The 22,616-nt window shown below is 53.6% G+C and overlaps 1 long non-coding RNA gene across 12 annotated transcripts in view; it reads right to left on the bottom strand.

The window, feature by feature from the left end:
- Positions 1-22,616, bottom strand: part of LOC106509952 — a 220,853-nt gene that overhangs the window by 93,093 nt on the left and 105,144 nt on the right. The window contains exon 4 of one of the 12 annotated variants that reach the window (XR_002343090.1): positions 1,444-1,661. The exons of 10 other annotated variants lie outside the window; for them this stretch is intronic. This is a non-coding gene — a long non-coding RNA (uncharacterized LOC106509952). Of the gene's footprint in view, positions 1-1,443; positions 1,662-16,918; positions 17,573-22,616 lie in introns of those variants that run through there. One more of the 12 variants, XR_002343101.1, reaches the window with a different exon arrangement.

The raw sequence follows: 22,616 nt of genomic DNA on the forward strand, positions 1-22,616 counted from the left end.
GCTGGAGTGTTCAAAGGCCAGGACACTGCTCCTTCCTGGCCTCACTCCTAAGGAACCAGCCACAGACGCTGCCTGGATTCCGAGGCAAGAGCCCCCATTTCCATCACACTGACTTACCCACAACGACAAATCTCGCCCTCTCAATAGGCTTTGGGGGTTGATGCTATTCTTAGTCCCACTTTTCAGATGGGGAAAGTGAGGCACGAGAGGGCAGCTCCCTTCCCCAAGGTCACCGTAGCAGGACAGAGCCCTGCAGCCCTGCAGGTTCCAGACGGTGGGTGCTCCCATGTGACACCACAGTGCCCTGGCTCCAGGGCTACCCCTCCTCTGATCCCTCCCTTGGGACCCATCACACTCCTTTTCCATCCCGCCCAAGGCAGGGGGCTGGAGACCCTCCATGGGAAAAGACACAGCCCGCCGGCTTGAGAGGTCACCTCGACCCACTCCCCACCCTTCACCACAGCTTTCCTGACTTGCTCCACTGGTCGGCTTTCACCTAAACCAGTCTCTGGGTTCACTGTGACCTCCTGGCATCTTCAGTTACCAGGGGCCATGGACCTCCTAACGCAGAATCCCTGACGAGGTCAAAACGGGCAGTGCATGTGTGGAGCAGAGAAGCTGTGTGTGCCAGCCTGGCCCTCACCCCCGGGACTCCGAGCTGCTGCATCCCCAGCCGCCCACCCTGGCTTCCGCCTAATGGCATTTTTGAAAGGGAGCCACCCCCGCCCCACCCCACAGCAGCCCAGAGCTCGGCACTCAAGAGGCCCAGGGTATCTGGACAACAGACGCCCCCAGATCCGCACCTGTTAGAGGGACAGCTGAGCAGAGATCCTGTTCCCTAAGAGGCCAGGCAGGTACGGGTCCCTGAAAAAGCGGTGTGTGCACTTCTGGGTGTCTGCTGGAGCCTCTGCCCAAGACAGAAAGATCCCGAACTTCTCCCCAACTGCCATTTGGAAAACTCTGTGGAATCTGTTCGTCCAATCGGCCAGGCAGCCCTTGCACAAACATTGCTCCAGCCCCACTCTCCTGTGCATGCCTGCTGGTTGGGCACAGATATGAACAAAGAAGACAGTGCACACAAAGACGGGGTGCTCCAAGGTCACAGGATGCCAGGCCTTCAAACCCCCAAGTGCCCTGGCAAGGAAGCACCCAAGCGTAACCACAGGCACCCATAAGTGTTAGTTGCCGTAAGTGGAGGAGACGGACTTTTCTAGTCCATAATAAGGCCTGCATGTGCTCACATATTTGCCAATGACCCTGTCGTGTGACCTTGAGCGAGTTTCAGATCCCCCATGAGCAAGCGCCTGAGATTGAAAGGAGCCGTGAAGATGCAGCACACTTTCTTCTTTGTGCCTTTATGAAAGGAGCAGCAGTGACCAGGGATGCTGTCCCTTCCTTAGGACGTGTCTCAACATCGGCCGGGGAAGCCAAGCGTGGACTCACCCTGAAGTGGCCTCGTTCTTGGCAGGGCTGTGGAGCGCACTCTGGACCCAGCTGGGCCAGGCTGTGTTAGGGGCTGGGCAGGGCCATGTGCAGACCCCGTGGTCCCATCCAGAACACACGCCTGATGGTGAACATTCCACTTTCTCGGGGCGGCCCCAACCCGAGCTCTGCCACTTCTCTTCCTTTCCACCAACAGTGTTTCGAGCCTCCTCTGTGCCCTAGATGGGGAGTGGGGGGCGGAGAGGTGAGAGGGGAGGAGACAGAGACCCAGGCTTCTCAGGATCAATCCCAGGGGCCTCCGGGGCCTCTCCTCCATCCTCCCTCCTCCAAGCTGAGACCTCACCGCCTCTTTCTCGCTTCATTGCCAGGTTCATTCCTGCTGGAGGCCTCAGGTTTGGTTTTCACTGGGGAAAGGCCCTGCCCTCCTCCTGACCACTCCCTGGGCCACAGAGGATGTGTGTCCATCCCCGTCAAAGGCACACAACCTACAGTCAGCCGGGGGTGACATCCCAGGAGCCTCTAGAAACAAATGCTCGTCACCCAAGGACTATCAGGTGTCCCCCTCCAGTGAGCCTCCCAGAGCTGGCATCAGCAGCCAAGTGGAGGCTCCCTCCCGGGGGTGAGGTGTCCGGGCTTGGCCAGCCAGCACACCTGCCATGGCTCAGGCTCCTGTGATGGCGCAAAAGGAGTATGAACACCTCTCATGGAGAGAGAGGAGGCGACCCCTGATGCCCCCACCAGCAAGGTTCACCTGCTGTGAACCTAAAAGAGACAAGGTCAAACCCAACAGGCAAGGAGTTTCCACAAAGGTCCTTCCTACAGCCTGCTAGGGCCTGACCTTGACTCTCATGTCCCACCCGAACTGGGGACAGAGCTGGGGACGAGCTGAGCAGAACTGCCCGTGTTCCACTTGCAAGTGCTCAGAATCACCAGCCAGCCCCTGACCGGCTGGAAGACGAGGCAGCCCCATGCCAGAGAACACCTGCAGCTACCAGAAGCACCAAGAGGCAGAGAAAGACCCTCCCCTGAGCCTCTGGGGCAGCATGACCTTGACAACACCTGGAAGGATAGCTGGAGAAAAAGGATCCTGGGGGATGCTGCTGCCCTCAGAACCGGCATAGAAGCATCTTTCTTCACCCACTCTTCTGTCACCCCCACTGCTGTCCTGTAGCCCCATACACCTGTCCCCCCACACTGTCCCTTACACCTGCAGCTCCTCTTCTCCCACTCTGGCTGCAAGCTCCCTGATGGTGGGGTTGGGGGGAAGGAACACGTCCATCCCCACCAGCCCCTGACCCTGGGGGAGAGTTACGGCGCAAATAAGTAATTCCAGCACTGGAAAGAGACTCTGAAGATTTTCCTTTCCCCTCATGGACGTATTCATGGCATAAGAAAGCTCCCAAGCCAGGGATTACATCTGAGCTGCAGCTGCAGCAATACCAGATCCTTTAACCCACCCTGCCGGGCTGGGGATCGAACCCGCACCTCTGCGGTAACACAAACTACTGCAGTCGGATTCTTAATCCACTATGCCACGGCGGGAACTCCCCCGGAAGATATTTTTAATCTAACTGCTCAGTCCCCACAGGTGCAAACTGAGGGCCAGAGAAGCGGAGTGAAGGGCCAGGACTGGGCCCCAAGATGCCCAGACCCAAGGCCTCGCTGCCTCTGCTTCCGGCCAACCGGACCTCTTGCTGTACCAGCTTCCTGCCTCACCAGATCGTTCCCTGAAGCATCCCAAGTGCCCAGAAGAGTCTAGCACATAGTAGGTGCATGTTGAACAATAGGTAAGTGTTTGTTGAATGAGCATTTGTTAAAGGAACCCAGGGTGGGAGGGGGATATGCAAAATTGGTCTTAATATTGTAAATGCTGCTCACAAAAACAGCAACAGCCTTCTGGGTGGAAAAATAAAAACCCTCAAAGGGCACTCATACCCTCCGTGTCTGTACTTCTGGGAACTCCTCTGCCATGCTTTCCTCTGAGAAGGCAGGAAAGGGTGAGAGCAGCAGGACTGAACGCTGCCCAATAACAACTGTGATACAAATAACCTCACCCATTCACTCACCAGGCATCTGCCAAGTCTCACGAGGCCCAGACACTGACAGAGGCCCCAGGGGCCCGGAGGAGGCAAAGCCACCCCTGCCAGCAAGGGACGCGCAACTGAGAGGAAGAGCTGACAGTTACCAAGGCAGAGGATGGGTGATGGAGGGAGGTCCAGAACTCTAGGACCAGAGAGGGCTCAGCCTGGGGCAGGATGGAAGGCTGCCTGGAGGTGGTGGCGGATCCCAGAACCTGAAAGACACATGGCGGCACCTCCACGAAGATGGGAACGCAGACAGGCCAGGGGAGAGTCCAATTCCAAAAGAGACTGAGGGGCAGTGGGCACCGTCAGAGCCAGCTCCCGCTGGCCAAAGGTCCACCCTCTTCCCTGAGCACCCCAATGGGAACCTGACACCAGCGTAAGTCGTAGTCTGTTCCTCTGTGAACATGGAATGCTAAAATGGAGCAGAACCCCCACAAGACAGAAAAAACCCTAAGCTTGGGATTTGGAGACCAGATCCAAGCCTCTAAGAGGGGCTGTGATCCTCAGCTTCTCATCTGCAAAGAAAGGTCAGGGGAGGACTGGATGATCTTCAGTGATGCAGCGGAAGTTTTTAAAAAATGAATTAATGACACCTGGCTGAAGGACAAATAAGGAAATAAGGGTTAAAAATCCATCAAACTGGAGAGCAGCGCGAGGCGGATAATGTCTGGAGTGACAGCCTCCTAAGGCCTGGCCGGCACCGTGGGGCACGGGTCTCACGAGCCCTCGGCTGCTCCCCCACTACTGCGCCGGGACACGGTGCCCTCCGTGGTCCAGCCCAGCTCCACCCCCAGCCCAGCTCTAGCAGCACGACTAGATCATCTTCACACACACACACACACACATACCGGCATTTCCCAGTACAAGGTGTGATATCAAATCAGTGTGGGGACTTAAGCCAGACAGGTGGCAGTATATTTAATTCCATTTCCTGTAAAGCCCCAAGCTCATCACACACCACCAGGTCTCAGGTCTACCCCATCTCAACCAGGGCTGGCCCCCATCACCACCCAGCGCCAGTCAGCCCTGGCTCTGATCCCATCTCGGTGGTGCAGCAAGCATTCTGAAACGCCAGCTTCGGCCTCTCACGCTGGCACTTAAAGGCTACGTAGCTCTCTCCACGCCCCTGGCACGAAGCCAAAATGGACTTCACTCCGACCTAAAGCACTCCTGCCCGCCTCCTCCCTGGGTACCTCCTTCGTTCCCTGACCACCCCGATCCACACAACTGGGCAAGCTTCTGTGAGCTTAAGCAATCACTATCCCCAGCACAGCCCTTGAAGTGTCTGCCGTGATGATCTGAGTTCTCCTCTAAACTGCCTCTGCCAGGAGAAGCAAAGTTCCCTCTGGGAAAAGAGAGGGTCCTACTTATTTCTGCACTCCCAGAATGCAGCACAGGGCCTGGCCTGTAGTATATGCTCAATTAAACTACTGCAAAATGAAGAGCATTCTGCAGTTTGAGCTGTCCTAGGAAGTGAGAATAATGAGGTTTTTTTGTTTGTTTTTGTTGTTGTTGGTTTTTTTTTTTTTTTGGCTGCGGCATGTGGAAGTTCCCAGACCAGGTGTCAAACCCCACATCACAGCAGCAACCCAAGCCACAGCAGTGACAATGCCAGATCCTTAATCCACTGAGCCACCAGGGAGCTCTGAGGTGTCCTAGGAATTGAAACAAGAAAACCTCCATCAGGATTAAAAAAAAAAAAAAAAAAAAAAGAGTTCCCATTGTGGCTCAGCAGTAACAAATCTGACTAGCATCTATGAGGAGGTAGGTTCAATCCCTGGCCTCGCTCAGTGGGTTAAGGATCCGGGGTTACCATGAGCTGTGGTGTAGGTCACAGATGTGGCTTGGATCCCATGTTGCTGTGGCATAGGCTGGCAGCTCCACCTCTGATTAGACCCCTAGCCTGAACCTCCATATGCCATGGGTGCAGTCCTAAAAGGGGGGGGGGACGGAAAAGGATTATCTCTGCCTCAGTTTTTGCATCTGCAAAGTGGAGACAGATTCCAGAAGTCAGTGGACAGGAAGGAAGTCCCTCAAAGCAGGCCCTGCGGAGGCTCCGCTGATAAGCGTCCTCTCTCGTATCGTGAGCTTGCTGATTCTCCTATCAGGGTGCATGCATCCAGAAGGCTCGCGGGTGACAGGCTCTGCCACAGAGATCCTATCTCCTGGCAACTGAACTTCAAAGCATCTTTATCGGGAGGACCCACCTCGAGGACGACGGACGGTCGGTTCCTAGCTTTCTCTTGGTAATCCTTTTATTCTGGGCCTGCCAGGCACACCCACTCAGCCTTATCTGCCAAGTCCCCAAACTGTTGTCCTTCTAGGAAGGGTGTCTCTTATCTACAGACCTCCAGCGGGTGAGGGACCTGGAGGCAAATGGAAGGGAGCCCCACCATCCCAGCTCCGGCTGCGGGACCTCAACCTGCCACCCCCTCTCTCAGGGGCTCACTTTCCCCCATTTTCTCCTTTGCAGAAGGGGGGTGGGGTGGGATCCAGGCCCCTCCAACTTGGAAACTGCAATAATAATAATTCGAGGGCCCTGTGAGTTAGTACGCATAACGTGCTTAGAACTGGGCCTGGCACGGTGGTACCCACGCCTGTAGCTGTATAATTATGACTTCTACTACTGTTATTCAGTGAGGTAGCAGGCAGTCACGGTTCTAGAGTCACCGAGCAAAGGAAGGCACACAGTCCTAATTCTAGATCACAGAGGTCAAGACACATTTGAACTTAGAACCTGGAATCCTAAATCCTTGGGTCTCCCCCCATGCGGCCTCTGGCCTATGACTTTCTTCCTCTGGACCTCAGGTTCCTGCTCTGGAAAAGAGATCTATCAACCTGTTCTTTCCCAAAGGGAAGATCAAATAAAACAGAAAGGATAAAGCTTTCTAAAGTGGGTACCAGAGGTGCTAAGTAATTATCTTCATCGGAATGAATCAATTACAACCTCGCCCACACTTAAATCAATCACCCAGCCAACCACTCTGTTGTTCCTGTTTGATCCCTTGCCCATGCCACCACCACTAGCCCCAGTCATTGCCATTTGTCCCCGCACCCTTTCTCTAAGGTGTAGCCTGCTTTGATCATCCAGCTGGGCTTTTGGTGCCAGGAATTAGACACTGTAGCCAATATCTGAGAATGGGTGCGTCCTCGGATGGCACAGCTACTCCCATCCCGGGGGCCTTGACTGGTGGGACAGGGAGCAGGAGGGAACCTGGCCATGACACCCCACACCCTGCTGTCCCCATCCTGCCCGCAACACTGCCTGCCTTGTACAGCTTTGGGGATCCCAGCAGCATCAGCTGCCCCACACGCACCACCACCCTGAGGACAAGACAAGCACGGGGTTTACTGCAGACCAGAGCCCCGGCCATGAAGCTGGGCCGCCTGGGTCGAGTCCTGCCGCTGCCACGTAAAGGCTGTGTGGCCTTGCACAAATCCATCAGCCTCTCTGAACCTCTGTCTCCTTAGCTCTAAAACGGAGATGCTAAATAGCAACTTGCTCTTAGCTGCTGTGAAATTCGGTCCGTTTGTGGACAGGGCTGGCCTTCAGGAGGTGGCAGCTCTGCTGCTGTGGTTGGTGAGCTACACGAACACGCAGAGGAAGATGGCAGAGGTGAGACGGTGCCTGTGGAAAAGGCAGTCAACGTGGAAGAGAGAGCATCAGGGCTTGCCGGGCCCCCGGCGTCCTCGTGCCCTGGGCATCAGGCTCTGGAAAGGAAGCCATGGTAGATTCTGGAGAGAAGGAGCTAAGACGCCAGGCCGAGCCCGATGGGGGTGGGGGCAGGGGGAGGGGAGGAGAGAAGGTGGCTTCACAGGCGTGGGCCATGGGCACCACTCCCAAGGTTACCCCCACTATGAAAATACCACAGCACACGCTTATCCTTGTTTTCTAGACGAGGCTCAGGGAGGCTGGACACTGGGCCAGAAGTGCCCAGAAGCCTGGGGATGTGGCCCCAGCAAGCAGGAGGCCTTCGCTCCCACGATGGGGCAGGGAGGGCGGTGGGTGAAAACTCTCTTTGAAACGCATTACAACACCATGCAAGCTAGGCCGGTTTTACTGGCTAATTTCTACAGAGAGGAATAAAAATTAGCAATGACGGGGGTGGTGATAATAACAAGCGCGCTGCCTGTGAAATGACTATTAGTTTTTCTGAGAGTCAAAACTGTTTTTAATTGGAGTATGGCTGATTTACAATGCTGTGTTAGTTTCAGGTATACAGCAAAGTGGTTCAGTTATATATTTTTTCAGATTCAATTCCTTTCTTTTCTTCTTCTTTTTTTTTAAAGGCTGCACCCACAGCACATGGAAGTTCCAGGCTCAGGGACTGAATCCCAGCCACAGCTGCGACAATGCCAGATCCTTTAACCCACAGCTCCGGGCTGGAGAGCAAACCTGCACCTCAGCAGCGACCTGAGACGCTGCAGTTAGATTCCTAACCCACAGTGTGATGGCGGGAACTCCCACATTCTTTTCCATTATATTATTATTGAACATACTTCCCTGTACTGTACAATGTATCACTGTTGCTTATCTATTTTATGCATAGCAGTGTGTATCTGTTAATTCCTGGTTCCTAATTTAACCCTCCCCCAAGCCCCCTTTTGGTTTTGGTAACCGTAAGTTTGTTTTCTTTCTTTCTTTCTTATTCTAATTTTTTTCCCCTTTCTTTCTTTTTTTTTTCCCCCCGACTTTTCTAGGGCCATTCCCACGGCATATGGAGGTTCCCAGGCTAGGGGTCTTATCAGAGCTGTAGCCACTGGCTTAGGCCACAGCCACAGCAACACGGGATCCGAGCCACGTCTGCGACCTACACCACAGCTCACAGCAACACTGGATCCATAACCCACTGAGCAAGGCCAGGGATCGAACCTGCAACCTCATGGTTGCAGTCAGATTCGTTCACCACTGAGCCACGACGGGAACTCCCGTAAGTTTGTTTTCTATGTCTGTGAGTCTGTTTGTATTTTATAAATAAACTCATTTGTATTATTTTTTTAGATTCCGCATATAAGTGATATCATAGGATATTTGTCTTTGTCTGATCTATTTCACTTAGTATGATACTCTCTAGGTCCATCCTAGAGATGCTGCAAGTGGCATTAGTTCATTCTTTTTTAAGGCTGAGTAATATTCCACTATATATCCCATCTTCTTAAACCAATTGTCTATTGATGGGCAGCTGGACTGTTTCCATGTCTTGGCTGTTGGCAAGTGAACTTGGCTATTGCTGTGAACATCGGGGTGCATATATCTTTTTGAATTAAGAGCTGAAATGACTATTCTTTTAAAAAGCCACCTGAATACACAAGAAGAAACCTCCACAAAAAGGTGGGTTCCAGCTTAGGTTCAAAGCAGACCCTGTCTTCACTCTTTTGCAGAGAAATATAGGACTTAATGAAAAGAAATTAAACTAAAGAGCTGTGTCTGCCCTCTGCCACAGAAGATGGCAGAAAGGCGGCCAGGCTTTCCCTGCCACAGCTCCCTGCCTGTCCCTACACAGCCTGGAGAGACAGACCAGGCTCTGTCCAGAGCAAACACGGTGGCCTGCTGCTCCCTCCGTGCCAGCCAAGAGACAGCCTTTGATGGCGGTGGACAGAGGAGGGGTGGCCCATTTGCGGCCACAGCAACCACGCCAGCCCCACCAGCCTGGCACAGCACAGTCCTCCCTGGAGCACAAGTTATAAGGCTCCGTCGGGAGCCGCTGAGTGCTGAGGCCAAAGCCAGGGTTCATCCCACTTGAACACGAGTCCCAAACATCCTTCTCCTCTTCCATTTTAACGCACTGTAATTGCTGACTCACTTGTCTATATGCCAGGGCTCCTCCAAGACACCGTCCCAAGCCATTCCATCAAGAGGTGGTACAGAGCTATGCGTAAATTCACAGCTCTGCAGCCCAACTCCCTAGGTTCAAATCCAGGCCTTGCACAAACTAAAGACACACCTCGGGCAAGTCACGAAGCCTCTCTGAGCTTGGATTTTCATCTGCAAAACAGAAATGGTGATAACACAGACGCCTGTGCACAATTCCAAAATCTAAGAAACTCTCAAGATCAACTTTTACAGCTATTTTTGAAACATGACTTGAACTAACATGAAGCTACTTACTGATTTTCTTTCTTCTACCTAGTATTAAGATTAATACATCTTTTTTGGGGGGCGGGGGGGCACACCTGTGGCATATGGCGATTCCCAGGCTAGGGGTTGAATCAGAGCTACAGCTGCTAGCCTACCCCACAGCCACAGCAATGCCAGATTCGAGCCTCGTCTGCAACCTACACCGTAGCTCACAGCACAGCAATGCCGGATCCTTAACCCACTGAGCAAGGCCAGGATCAAACCCATATCCTCATGGATCCTAGTCGAGTTTATTAACTGCTGAGCCATGAAGGGAACTCGGAAAATTAATACATCTAGAACTCCAGAACTCTTAGCTGAGCTGATACACAGTGTATTAGTCTCCTACAGCCGCAGTAACAAAATACCGCAGGCTGAGGGGCTTTAACAACAGGTGGTTACTTTCTCATAGTCCTGGAGGCTGGAAGTCCAAGATCAAGGTGTTGGCAGGTTAGCTTTCTCCTGGGGCCTCTCTCCTCTGCTTGAATACAGACACCTTCTCACTGTGTCCCCGTGTGGCCTTTCCTGGTGGGCATCTCCCTGGTGCCTCTGTGTGTGTCTGAATTTCCTCAAAAGGACAGAGTCAGACTGGGCTGGGACCCACCCCAACAGCCTCCTTTGAATTTAATTACCTCTTTAAAGGCCCTACCTCCAAGCACAGCCACACTCTGGGGTCCTGGGGTGCAGGGCTTCAACAACCAGGGGATAGTGGGGCGTGAGACCCGGTTCAGCCCTTAGCACATGGTGTGATATGTACCCTGTATTGTCTTTCTGGAAACATCATAAATTCAGAAACATGTCTCACCTCAAGTGACCCAGGTGACAGAGGGGGGACCTGAAGGACTACCTGAGGAGGCGTGCCAGCCCGGGCCACGCATGCCACATGGCCCACCAGACGGGGCTCCATGGGGCTTGAAAACACAACATGCACACAAGTGGCTGCCCACTGAGTCTGAGTCCCAGTAGACACACAACCACAAGGAGATAATAGCTCATTATAAAACATCTCTACCCATTACAATACAGGCAGTGCCAGGCCTCTAAGAAGGATTCTCAAAGCATATTCTGAGGGCCACAAGGAAAGCTAAGAGGGACAGAGGGGCAGCTGGACCTCCCTGGCAAGTCTTCTTTTGGGTCCTTGTCAAAGGCATGGCAGAAGCCACGGTTCGCTGTTTCCACTGCTGCCTATGTTTGTGGCCTATTTGCTGTAAACAACTAAGAGTTATTCAAAACTGCTAATATTTGAAATTTGGTGGGTGTTTTCTCTAAAGCCCTGAAGCCAGCACCCTTGGTCAAGCTCTGCCCTTAGGTATACATCTTCTGTGGCTGCAATTCCACTGAGAAAGAGGAAAGGAGTGCCAGGTGGCCTCTGACCATGGATCTGGGCTAGAGTCCAAAAGAGAGAGGAGGGTGGAAGGAGAGAGAGAGTTCTAGTCATCTAGGAAACCCTCATGGAAGTGGTCTCACAACGTTAGGATGGGGGAAATGTCCCCCCCCTGAGGCCCAGCAATCTGCCTTTCGGCTCCAATTCTACACCTGTGAGCTTTGGCCTCAGCTTCCTTCTCTGTAAAATGGGAACAAATTACCTGTTCAACCTATGGCGAGTTTGGGAGGGGTGTGGCTGGTGCTTTTCCTGACAAACCAAACACTAGAACAGTGTATGGTGGCCACATACTAAACACTCAACACATGTGAGTGGTTGTTAACCATTGCTCCACCCACTGTCACGGCCGCTCTCCGGTAAAGAGCCTGATTTTTGCAGATGGAGGAGAAAGCAGAGGTGGGGCTGGGTCAGGTTCTCGGGGCAAGCCACAGCCTGCATCTCTAACCCCAAGGTCCACTGTCCATCCATTTCATGCAAAGAAGCAAAAGCAAAAGGGTCCCCGCATGGGGTGGGGGTGGGGCCTGTGACAGGGGACCTCCCTACAGATCACAGCCAGAACAAGAAGGACAGACATAGCACGGCCCAGCCTTCACAGTGAAAACAAATAAAACACCAGAGCCATCATCTCGAGGCCAAATTCCAGACTGGGCCCTTGCCTCCTCCAGCTAAGGAACAGCCAAGCAGGTGTGCCTGCAGCTTGGCATGATCCAGTGAACCCACACCCTGGGAGTGGATGGACCCTGTTTGCCTTTCTAAGCCCTGTGACCTTGCCTGACCCCTCCCCAGTCCAAGCCTCAGTGACCTTGCCTGAAATGGGGATACGCATATGCGTACCTCTTGCTTCATAGGATGGCTGTAAGGCTTGGCGGAATCACTGAATAAAAAGGGCTTAGCACAAAATAAGCACCCAAAATACAGCAGTTCCTTCAAGGACAGAAGGTTAACAAAAATCTGGCAGGTCTTCAAGATGCAAAGGAAGCATCAAATAAAATGCACGAGGAAGCCAGCGGCTGGAAGGAGGGAACGGGCTTTGCAGCCTGGGGCATTTTCTGCTGAGTCAGCAAGAAAAACAGCCTCTGCGCTCTGGGAGCTCAAAGGGCTTTAACAGACATGATCTCACTGGGATTTCTTTCTTTTTTTTTTTTATTAGCTTCTAAGGCAGGTTAACAGGTTCCTCCATCTCTGCCGAGACGGTGAAACTGCCGGTTCCCCAGCCGGCCCTGTCACAGCGAGGCGGGGGCAGCCTTTCGGAGCCTGCCTGAGCCGCCAAGACCTAAGATCTGCTTCTTCAGCTTCGATCTGTCACGAGCCAGGCATCACAGAAGGAAATTAATTTTTTCAAAACAAATTTCCTCAAACCACATAAAAGAAATTCTGTTTTTGTTTTTCTCACAAGCAGAGCATAGAGGGAAGAAGGGAGGTTTGGGGTCACTCCCCAGGGGGATGCTGGATGCGTTTGCCGGTCTGCAAAACTCCTGGAAGGGCTGTGCAAGGACCCGCACAGTGAGGACAGCAAGGCTTGGCCACGGTCCAGGCATGTGGCCACCCAGGGCCCGTGCGCTGCTGTCACCGTCCTGCTGGGACACACCTCTTCATTTCTGCTTCTAGGAAGCTTCACTCAGCTCTAGTTTCAAGGCCATTCTGTGACCTCCTGACATCCCTGCGATGTCAGCCCCACGCTCCCTCTGGATTATCCTCAGACCTGCATCACCTCCACCCACGGGCCTTGCCTGGACTTCCTGCCCAGTCCCTGCCCCTGAAGCCACTGCTGAGGCCAGGCAGGACACCCAGCGCCCTGGACATCTCAACCCCTTGCTCTGGGGTTCCTGAGCCCAGGGAGGTGGGACCTCTCCCTGCGGAAGCCTGGGTTCCCCCTTTGAAAATCAGGGGCTCGAATCCCCATGTGACTGCTCGACAGCAGGAGATGACATGTGTGCAATGTTTCATAAACCGGGAGAGGGCTGAGCGGGCGAGGGCTGTGTCAGCCCCCTCCCACCCCAACTGCTCGAGGGAGGACGCTCCTCTTGGTCACCGGGAAGATGGGTGGGCAGCAGGGACCGTGGGCTCCAGGGAGCCTGTGGATGGGACCTGGTCTCAAGGCTGCAGCCTGAACCTGGGGTGTGTGCGTGCGAAGGAGACAGGAAAGAGGGACCAGACCTGGCCAGGTCTTGGGTGGAGGGTCAGTCCTGGCCAGGTCAAGCTCTCATCGCTCCCCTAAGTGACTCTCAGCCTCTGTTCTTGCCCTTCCGGCCAGCTCTTCCCCCAAAAGCCCTTTAAGCAAATCCACTGTGTGTAGGGACCACCCAGCCCCTTCCCTGGGGCACATCTGAGAAGGCGGGAAACTGCCAGCCCCGGGTCATTCCTCAGAGGCAGCGTGGAGCAGTGGGGCCAGTGCAGGCTCTGGGGTTGCAGGGAAACCCTGCTCCCATCTCCTGGGGTTCCAGCACAGCCGTGGGGCTGAGGGCTCAGCAGGCAGACTGCAGGCACCAGCCAGGCGACCCAGGGACCCCCGGTCTCAGATAATCACAGCAGGCCATTGCAGGATCACTGGGAGTTAAGCCGGGTACCTGGCACACAGTAGCACCTAATAAAGATGAGACACTTTCTATTGCTAGTATTCACGCGGCTGGGCTGGCAACCCCGTCAGTAAGAGGGCGGTTAAAGGTGCACCTGCCCCGGAGTTTATTAAGAGGATGAAATGAGACGATGCTCGTAAAGTGCTCAGCGTGGTATCTGACACTCAGCAAGGGCTCGACACAGGAGAGCTCTAATGATTCAGCTTGGAGGGGAAGTCCTCGGCCTCTGGCTTAAGTTTTCCAGGAAGCCAGGCTGTTGGGAGGAGGGGCCAGCCTCTGCTTGAGCAGGGAGATGCGCTCTGGCCAGTGACTAAGGCTCGGGCGGCAGGATGCAGCGGCTCGGGCAGGGCGGGGTTGGGCTGAGGCCGAGGCTGGCCCGCGTTCAGGGTGATGCATTTTTACCGTAAGGCCCTGGGTGACTCCAGAGCCAGCGCTGGCCTCCCGGTCCCTGGGGCCTGACACTCACCAGCCAGCAATGAGAGATGCTTCGTAAAAGAGGCAGAGACTCTGGAGCCCTCAAAAGCACACACAGTGAGAAAGACGGGGACAGGGCCTGGGAGGAAAGGACAGATTCACAGGCACGTGGCATTTAATAAATGCCACCCTCTGTTTGTTTAACCATCTGAGGTGCTATGATAGCAGGGCAGGTCTGGGTGCCAGGCTGGGTTCTGGGACCGGAGCCAAAGTCAATTAAGACCGGGGGTGGAGGGGAACCCAAAAAAGGGTGAGGAGAAGAGAAAGACACACACACACACACACACACTTTCTCTCTCTCTCTCTCTCTCTCTCTCTCTCTCTCTCTCTCTCTCTCTCTCTCTCTCTCTCCCTCCCTCTCTCTCCATGCAGAAAACAGAGGTTTCGGCCACAGGGGCTCTCCTTTCAACAGGAGAGCCCAGCGACCAGGCACTCCTGTGCTGGGTTCTTTACAGACATTGTCTCAGGTTGTCATGAGCCAGGACAATAGACAGAGATCAGGTTGTGGGCTTCAGCGACCAAATACAAGTGTCCAAATGCTGGCAGGGCCCCCTACTTGCTGAGTAAGGTCAGGCCAATTAATTAAGAGCTCTGTGATCCACTTTCCTCATCTGTAAAATGGGAATGATAATATCCACACCCGCTTCCAAAGGGGACCAAAGTAAGCACAGGCTCTTTGCTAGGGCTTATAAAATACAGGGGAAGAGTCACCTTGGGACTTAGAAAACCTCATTCTACTGTGATCTTCCTATCTTCTGTATCCCATCACCACACTCGGCCTCTAGCAAGCAGTCCATATACACATGATGGTGTCCAGAGAGCCAGAAACCTGCCCCCGGCAGCAAAGATACTCAGAGAGCGGGCGGGGTGACGCTGTACCTGACCCCAGCGTTCTCCCCAATGTCAATTAGGCAGCGACTACTGTGTCCACTTTAGAGGTAAGGAAACCAAGGCCATAGATCTGCAGGCTCACGGTGTGCCTGGCCTTGGGCTGAGCAGGGAAGAAGAAGAAAACAGCAGAAAGAGCAGTTATTACAGACAGACTACAGGGTTCCAGGGCAAAAGAACTGGTAAAGGGCGGGCTTATTCACAGTTGTATTTTAGCCCAGATTGTCTCAACCAGCCTTTGGGGAATAGCAATAATTTCTTCTGCTTCGATCAACTTCATTTACCATCTCGAGCCCAATTCTTTTCCAATAGGGAATAAAAGTGCAGCCACTAAAAGTCAGACATTCTTTTAAACACATCCAACCCCGCTGTGTGGCTGTGGGTTAGCTAGCTACCCTCTCTGAGCCTCCGTTTCCTCTCATGTGCAAATTGAGCAAAATACTCACCTCCCTCCTGCTATGGGGTGAGAAAAGACCACCATGTGACCAGCCTTCAAGACGGGGCACCCCTTGTCATAAACGAAAGACACATCGTAAAAAAGTGACCTTGGGTTTAACTTTGCCACGCCACTGTGAAAATGAAAAGGGTAAACTTTAATAAATACTGACTATATAAATGAATCGAATCGTGACCCGGAGAGCTTTCTGCTTGGTGAAAACTGGAGAAAAAGGAATTTGAGAATGAGCTCAAAAGGTTGGAGAGAGAGCGTCATGGGTCAAGTGGAGGCTGAAAGGTGCTGGGGGAAGACAGTGGGACTTGCTTTTCTGAAATTCTAGGGATTCCAGCAACAAGGGACCAGCCACAGGCACTTCCAGGTAAAAGAAAGGCTCTCGCAACACTGTAAATCACCTATGCTTCAATAAAATTTAAAAAAAAAGAAGAAAGAAAGTCACTGTTCCCAAATTCTGACCCATGTGCACTGGCTCTGGGGAGAGACTCAGTTTTCTTGTCTGTTCAATGGGGATGATGTTATTTTCTGCCGTATTCACACAAAGCCCTTAAGACAGTCTAACACCCAGGAAGTGTGCAATAAGTGTGAGCTACTCCTTTTTATTCCTGGGTGATATTATTGCCACTATCCCTCCGTGGTCCCTCTTCTTTCTTCTTCTTGGGAATCAGCACTTTCTCGGAGACAAACGACAGGGACCGAAGTGGTGCTATTCTTTATTGCTTTGGCAAAATAAAATAAAGATCACAACCATTTCCTTTCATTCTGAGTGCCCAGGTGACCAGGAAACACCCGGAGACTTAAAGAGGCTTTCTTAGCCCCGAGTTCATCTTCCTGCAAAGCCTTAAACTTTTGCTCCTTCCTTTCACTAGACTACAGGCTCCCCAGGGATGGAGAGCATATCTGCTCTGCTTGCCACGAGACCCCCAGCACTTGGGACAGTGGCTAACTTACATTAGGTACTCGGGAGAATTAACAGGGTAGCTGGAGCATAATCATCGCTCTACAAGTTTGGGTGCATCCCTGTGAGCAGAGGAGCCAACGATCATAAGTTCTCCCCACGCACTTCTCTTGGGACAGCTCGCCTGTACCCAGGCAGACCAGCGGCAACTCGGCCTAGAGGGGTCGGCCTGGGTCTGTACCAGCCTCCGGGTCAGCCCTGGCACCGTGCGATACAGAGCTGCGCTGGGCTCACCTCCAAAACACCTTAATACACATCCACAGGTATGACTCTCTCTTCCTCCTTCCCAACCAACTGTGAGGTTGGCAGCTTTCGTCTTCTAGTTCAGAGAAACAAAACGAGGTTCAGAAATCTCAGTGTTCGCTCCCTGGACCAGAGAGCTGACAAGGGGCAGCAAGAGTCCTTGAAGCCAGCCTGGATCCCAGGCCCCTGGCGTCCACATCCCGAGCTCAACCACATGCGAAATAAATGAGGACAAGTTGAGGGAGGAATAAACGCAAACTATGGTGAGAGCTTCCCAAAGAATCCAGCCCCCTCTGTACCTGGACGGCAGCGAACACAGCCGAGCGTGGGTCTAACGGTGATGCTCCCTGCCAACTCGAGTGCACTGAGGAAGGGGGTCCTTTCAGTGATGCGATGGATGAGCGCTACCCATCTTCCCAGGGGGCCGGGGGGTGGTCAGGCGGGGCCATGAGGATGCAGGCTGCCCTCGGGACCGGCGTGTCCACAGGGACAGGCAGTCAGCCTCCTGGTCACCAGGGAAACCACCACAAACCACCTCTCTCTCATCAGACAGGCAAAACCGTGAAAATCTCACGTACCGAGAGCGGCGGACACGGTAGGGAACCCAGGGACCAGGTGCCTATGGGGCGGGAGTGTGTGTAAACCCAGCCAGCGTGGCTGTGCTTGAACGCAACGTGGGACCATGTGCGAAACGGAGAATGCTGATCAGCTTCTAGGCGGCGGCTGCAGCGGCGGCAGCAATGTCACCTTTGGGTATAACCCCTAGGTGTGCTCACGGGTGCCCAAGGAACATAGGAGGGGCCTGGCAGCCCCGTTTGTAAAACACCGCGGAGAAAAGAAGAAAGAGCAGAGGCATCAAGCACAGGCTCTCTGGACAGCAGAGGGATAACCAAGGATACCGGGGCTTGGGGAACACAACCCTTCATTGTTCGCGCGCTTCCGACCCGACTCCACCCCGACTCCACCCGACCAGACCCGACTCCCATCGCACGCTCCCTCCCTCTCCCTGTTCATTTTCCTTCTTTTTCCCTCTTCTCAGCCTACAGCCCAGCCCCCCAGGGGAAAGTGGAATTCCCGGATGGAAACGCAGACTCCCCGCAAGCTTTTCAACGTCCTTTGAGCAAGAGAGGGTCCCCTCAGCACGGGGCCTGGACCTCAGCCGTGCGCCCAGGGAGGGCAGAAGCCAACTGCCCTCCACTTAACCCAATTTGCAGGGCCCAGAAGACGGCTAATGAGCCTGCTCCCTGAAGTCATCGATACCACTTTCCGAATCGAGTTAGCAAATTGGTCTTAAAACCGCTTCAAAGGGGCCGGGCTGACGGTTTCCAGCGAGGCATCCGGCCGGCCATATGGCCACGACTCCGGGGCATGAGCAGCACAGGGGACAAGCTGCCTGGCTTCATCTCCGGTTGGGGACCGCCCCGCCTCTGGAAGCCTGATCCAGCAGAAGGGAACTCGGGTCCCCATGAAAACGACAGCACAGCTGTGGCAGAGACAAATCCAGGAGGACCCGTGCAGACCCGCCCAGCCCCCGGGAAATGACAGCTCCCGCCTCAGCCCTGTCTTCTGATAAGCTGAACCTGGAATGACAGGAATTATGTGATAACCAGGCTTTAGGTGTGGCTTCTGGGTGGGAAGCCAAAGGGGAAAGAAAAAATCCCATACCCAGAAGGTTTCCCCAAGTAAGCCACCTTGGGGTTGGTAAAGCAGACTCTGGCATCTGACAGAGAACCGGACAACAGCCCTTGGAAGGTCACCTGCACACGAGAACAATGGTGAGGAGTTCCCGTCATGGCTCAGTGATAATGAACCTGACAAGTATCCATGAGGATGCGGGTTTGATCCTGGCCTCGCTCAGTGGATTAAGGATCCGGCGTTGTCGTGAGCAGTGGTGTAGGTCACAGATGCGGCTCAGATCCCTCATTGCTGTGTCTGTGGTATAGGCCAACAGGTGCAACTCCAATTTGACCCTTAGCCTGAACTTCCACGTGCCGCAGGTATAGCCCTAAAAGACCAAAAAAGAAAAAGAAAAGAACAGAACAGTGGTGAGCAGTTTGTATAATACCTTTTGAGGTCAGTGCTCTCCTTGCCCCCATTTCGCAGATGAAGAAACTGAGGTTATGAAAGCGGAATGGGGTCATGCGGTTGGCACGTGGCTAAAGCAGAAATCAAACTGGAGCCTCTTCAAACACCTCCCCCACCCCCGCCCCGGCGCCGCTCAGGCTTTATCGTGACATCGCTGTGACTTACATCCCCTTCTCCACAATTCAACACAAAAATGGCCAAAGGAACCCGGCATCAGAGCCAGATATGTTTTCCTTGAGATGCTTTTCATTACGGACCCTAAATACAGCACCTACTTTTTCTTGAAAGCCCATGTGAAGCACTGGACTGCTTATCTTCGACCACACAAAAGTCTTGAAGGTCGTGGGATTCATTTTTCTCTCTTATGGATGAGAGGGAAGTGGCTCAGAGATGCTGAGTAATATGCTCAAGGTCACACAGCCAGGAAAGAGACGAACGCTCATGCTAGGCATCTGACATGCAACCCACCTCAAACACTAAACCCAGCATCCTTTTCCTGAAACCCAGCACCTGTCTGTCGACCTTTCTGTCTCTGGGCTTCGCGGAAGAGCCTAGGTCAGCCAGCACATGGGGAGACACGACAGAGCTCTAGACAAAGTGACTCGGCCACCCCCCTCCAAGGGAATATTAGAAACCATTCTGGATCGTCGTGCTGGGACTAGGGGGCGGGGCAGACAATGCTGCTGGCATCTAGTGGGTAGAGACCAGAGCGCTAATGAATAACCTACAACATGCAGGCCGGCCCCACAAGGAACTCTCTGGCCTAGAACGTCCATACTGCTGAGGCTGAGAAACCTGCTCTACATCCTACGTATCTTTTCAGCTTCTTTTTCCTCTTGATTTCATACAGGGAGAGCTTCTCTGTCACCCAGTACAATAAAAGAGTGCTTATTCATTTGCAGTAAAACTTCACATGGGGAGTTCCCATCGTAGAACCCAACTAGGATCCATGATGCAGGTTCGATCCCTGGACTCACTCAGTGGATTAAGGATTCGGCATTGTTGTGAGCTGTGGTGCAGGTTGCAGATGTGGCTCGGATCTGGCGTTGCTGTGGCCGTGGTGTAGGCCCGGCAGCTGCTGCTCCGATTTGACCCCTAACCTGGGAACTTCCATATGCTGCAGGTGTGGCTCTAAAAAGACAAAAAACAAAAACAAACCAAAAAACCTCACACAGATTATCCCTGTGCCTAACGTACCTTCCAAAGCCTCACAATGAACGGGCCAGAAACGAGACCTGGGCTGAGATCGAAGGCTCGAAGTGACGGTTCTAGGGTTGCCTAGAAGTCTGCTCTCTCCTCACTGAGCACCTGCTGGGTGTCAGACCCCACGCTGGGTCTGGGGGTGGTGCCAACAGGCAGGAGCTGTGAAACGTGGGGGCTCAAGTGCCAGCTCCCCAAGGGGACGTCATGCCATCTCCCGGAGCCACTGGATAGGATGGGAAGGCCGTGACACTGTCTTTTGATTTTGATTTTGATTTTGATTTTATGAAAAGAATTTTAATTCGTCCTCATTTCTTAAAATGCCCGCAGGTTGACAGCATCTGCAAATGCCTTCATTCCGGGGACACTTCCAAACCCTCAGGTCCTCAGTCCCAGGTCCTTTCGGAACCTCGAGAGGCTCCAGGTGGGATAAGAATCACACTGGGAAGACAGGGGGCTGAGCTGGCAGAGGGGCCCAGGCCAGGCCCAGCTCCCTCCTGGGCTCTGCCCCCACCACCACCACCTCCCCCTCAAGTCCCAAGGGATAATGTCAGCGTACAGATCTCAGCGCTAGAAGCAGCAGCTTTGTCCTGGGTTCCACAGGTCACTCCATTAAGTGGCTACTTAAACAGCAGCCAGAGTAGGAGGAGCCACATCCAGCTGTGAAGCAGGACTGAACCCAAACCACTTTAAGAGGGAGAAGCCAAAGGCCCTGTACAGGGAAGGATCAGCCACAGAAGCACCAGCCAGTAAGATGAGGCAGAACTTGAACTCGGCTCTGTTGCAAACTTGTCACCAGGTTATCACTGTCAGGTCACTTGTACTCGGGGTGACCTCAAAACAGCTCCATACACTCCGTGCAGAATGGAGAATCACTACGGGCGCTCTTCGGGGTGAAATGGGAGAGGTGAGTGCCAGCAGCTTCGGTGCACAGAGATGGAGACCTGGTGCGTTCCCTCGGCTTGCTGAGCCGTCCCAGACAGGAGAGAAAGCGTTAACGAGTGGCAGTTGTGGGACAGTGGCTCGGTCACAGGCAGACAAACCTGGATGAAGACGCTGGCTCCACCACACTAGGCAAGGGCACAGCAGATTCTCCGAGATCCCACCTGCATCCATCACCAGATGAGACCTCGCACCTGGAGGGGCTGCCAGGCGACAGTGCTCAGCCTCAGCCCACAGGGAGTTACAGAACTGGGGACACAGAACCACACTCCAGGGCAACCAAAAGTCTGTGGGTGTGGGTGTGGGTGCCTCGGACTCGGCTGCCCTTGGAAAGGAGTTCACAGTGTGTCACTGACCCCCGCACGTGGGCCCATAGCGGTGGCACCCTCCACGCCCGGCGCAGAAAGCAAAAGGTCCAGGGCAAGTCCAGGGGATCCGCCTCGGGAAGAACAAGAGGACCACGCTTCCCCCAAAGGGGAAAGGTCCCGCCCACGTCCACAGTCCAGAGCTGGGCTGGACAATGGGCCAGACAAGAAAAGGGGGCGCTTCCCAGCCAGCACAGGTGGGGGCAGGCGCTGTGGACGGAGCCGGGGGCGGCGGGGAGGACGGCAAAGAGGAACACCTACTCCCCGGGACCACGAGGCCGCCGTCTGTGAAGGACAGGCTCCCCGAGAGGCTCAGCAGGATGTTCACGTCAACACAGCGATGCCAAAATAATAACCAGCTTGCAAAAAGTAACAGCCGAGCAAACGGGGCAAAGAGAGCGTGGCATTCCCACCACTAACTGTCATAACGACAGGGAATATTCGCGGAGGATTTACTAGAGACCAGATGCGAGTCGGACTTCTCGTCAGTTAGCTGCTGAAGGAGAGCAGCTTCACAGGGTTCAACCTAAGACTTTAAGCACTTCACATGTATCGACGCACGACAACCCTTATGAAGTGAGGCGGGCAGAATCACCCCCCCACCCTCCGAGAAAAGACACGTTCACATCCTAATTCCCTGGCCTGTGCCTTTGTCACCTCCCCTGATAAAGGCAACTTTGCAGATGCAAATCAGGTTAAGCACCTGGAGGTGGAGATATTTTCTGGATTACCAGGCAGGGACTAATCTAATGGCACAAGTCCCGAAGATCAAAGAACTTTCCCCTGGTGGCATCAGAGAGATGAGAGAGAGGAAGAAGAACAGATTAGAAGCATGGAAGGGACTGGGCCCATCATTGCCCAGATCTGACCACGGGAGAGGAGGCCACCAGCCAAGGAGTGAGGGCAGCTGCTAGAAACTGGACGGAGCTCTCAGCTGACACCCAGCATGAAGGTGGGGATCTTGGGAGTTCCTGTCTCGGCTCAGCAGATTACGAACCCAACTGGTATCCATGAGGATGTGGGTTTGATCCCTGGCCTCGCTCAGTGGGTTAAGGAACCAGCATTGCTGTGAGCTGTTGTAGGTTGCAGACTTGGCTCTGACCCCACATTGCTGTGGCTGTGCTGCAGGCTGGCAGCTGTAGCTCCGATTCGACCCCTAGCCTGGAAATGTCCATATGGCACAGGTGTTGCACTAAAACAACAACAACAAAAAACGGGGGTGTCTCAGTCCTCCAAATGCAGGGAACTGAATTCCACCACAGCCAACCAAAGCAAGGAACACAGATTCCCATCCCCTTAGAGTCTCCAGAAAGGAACACAAGCTTGATCTCAGTCCAGTGAACCTAAACCAGACGTCTAACCTAGAGATAATAAATGCATGATAATAAACTTGTGTGAACACTAA

This window comes from Sus scrofa, chromosome 4 (assembly GCF_000003025.6).
Source record: "Sus scrofa isolate TJ Tabasco breed Duroc chromosome 4, Sscrofa11.1, whole genome shotgun sequence".
Taxonomy (NCBI): Eukaryota; Metazoa; Chordata; class Mammalia; order Artiodactyla; family Suidae; genus Sus; species Sus scrofa.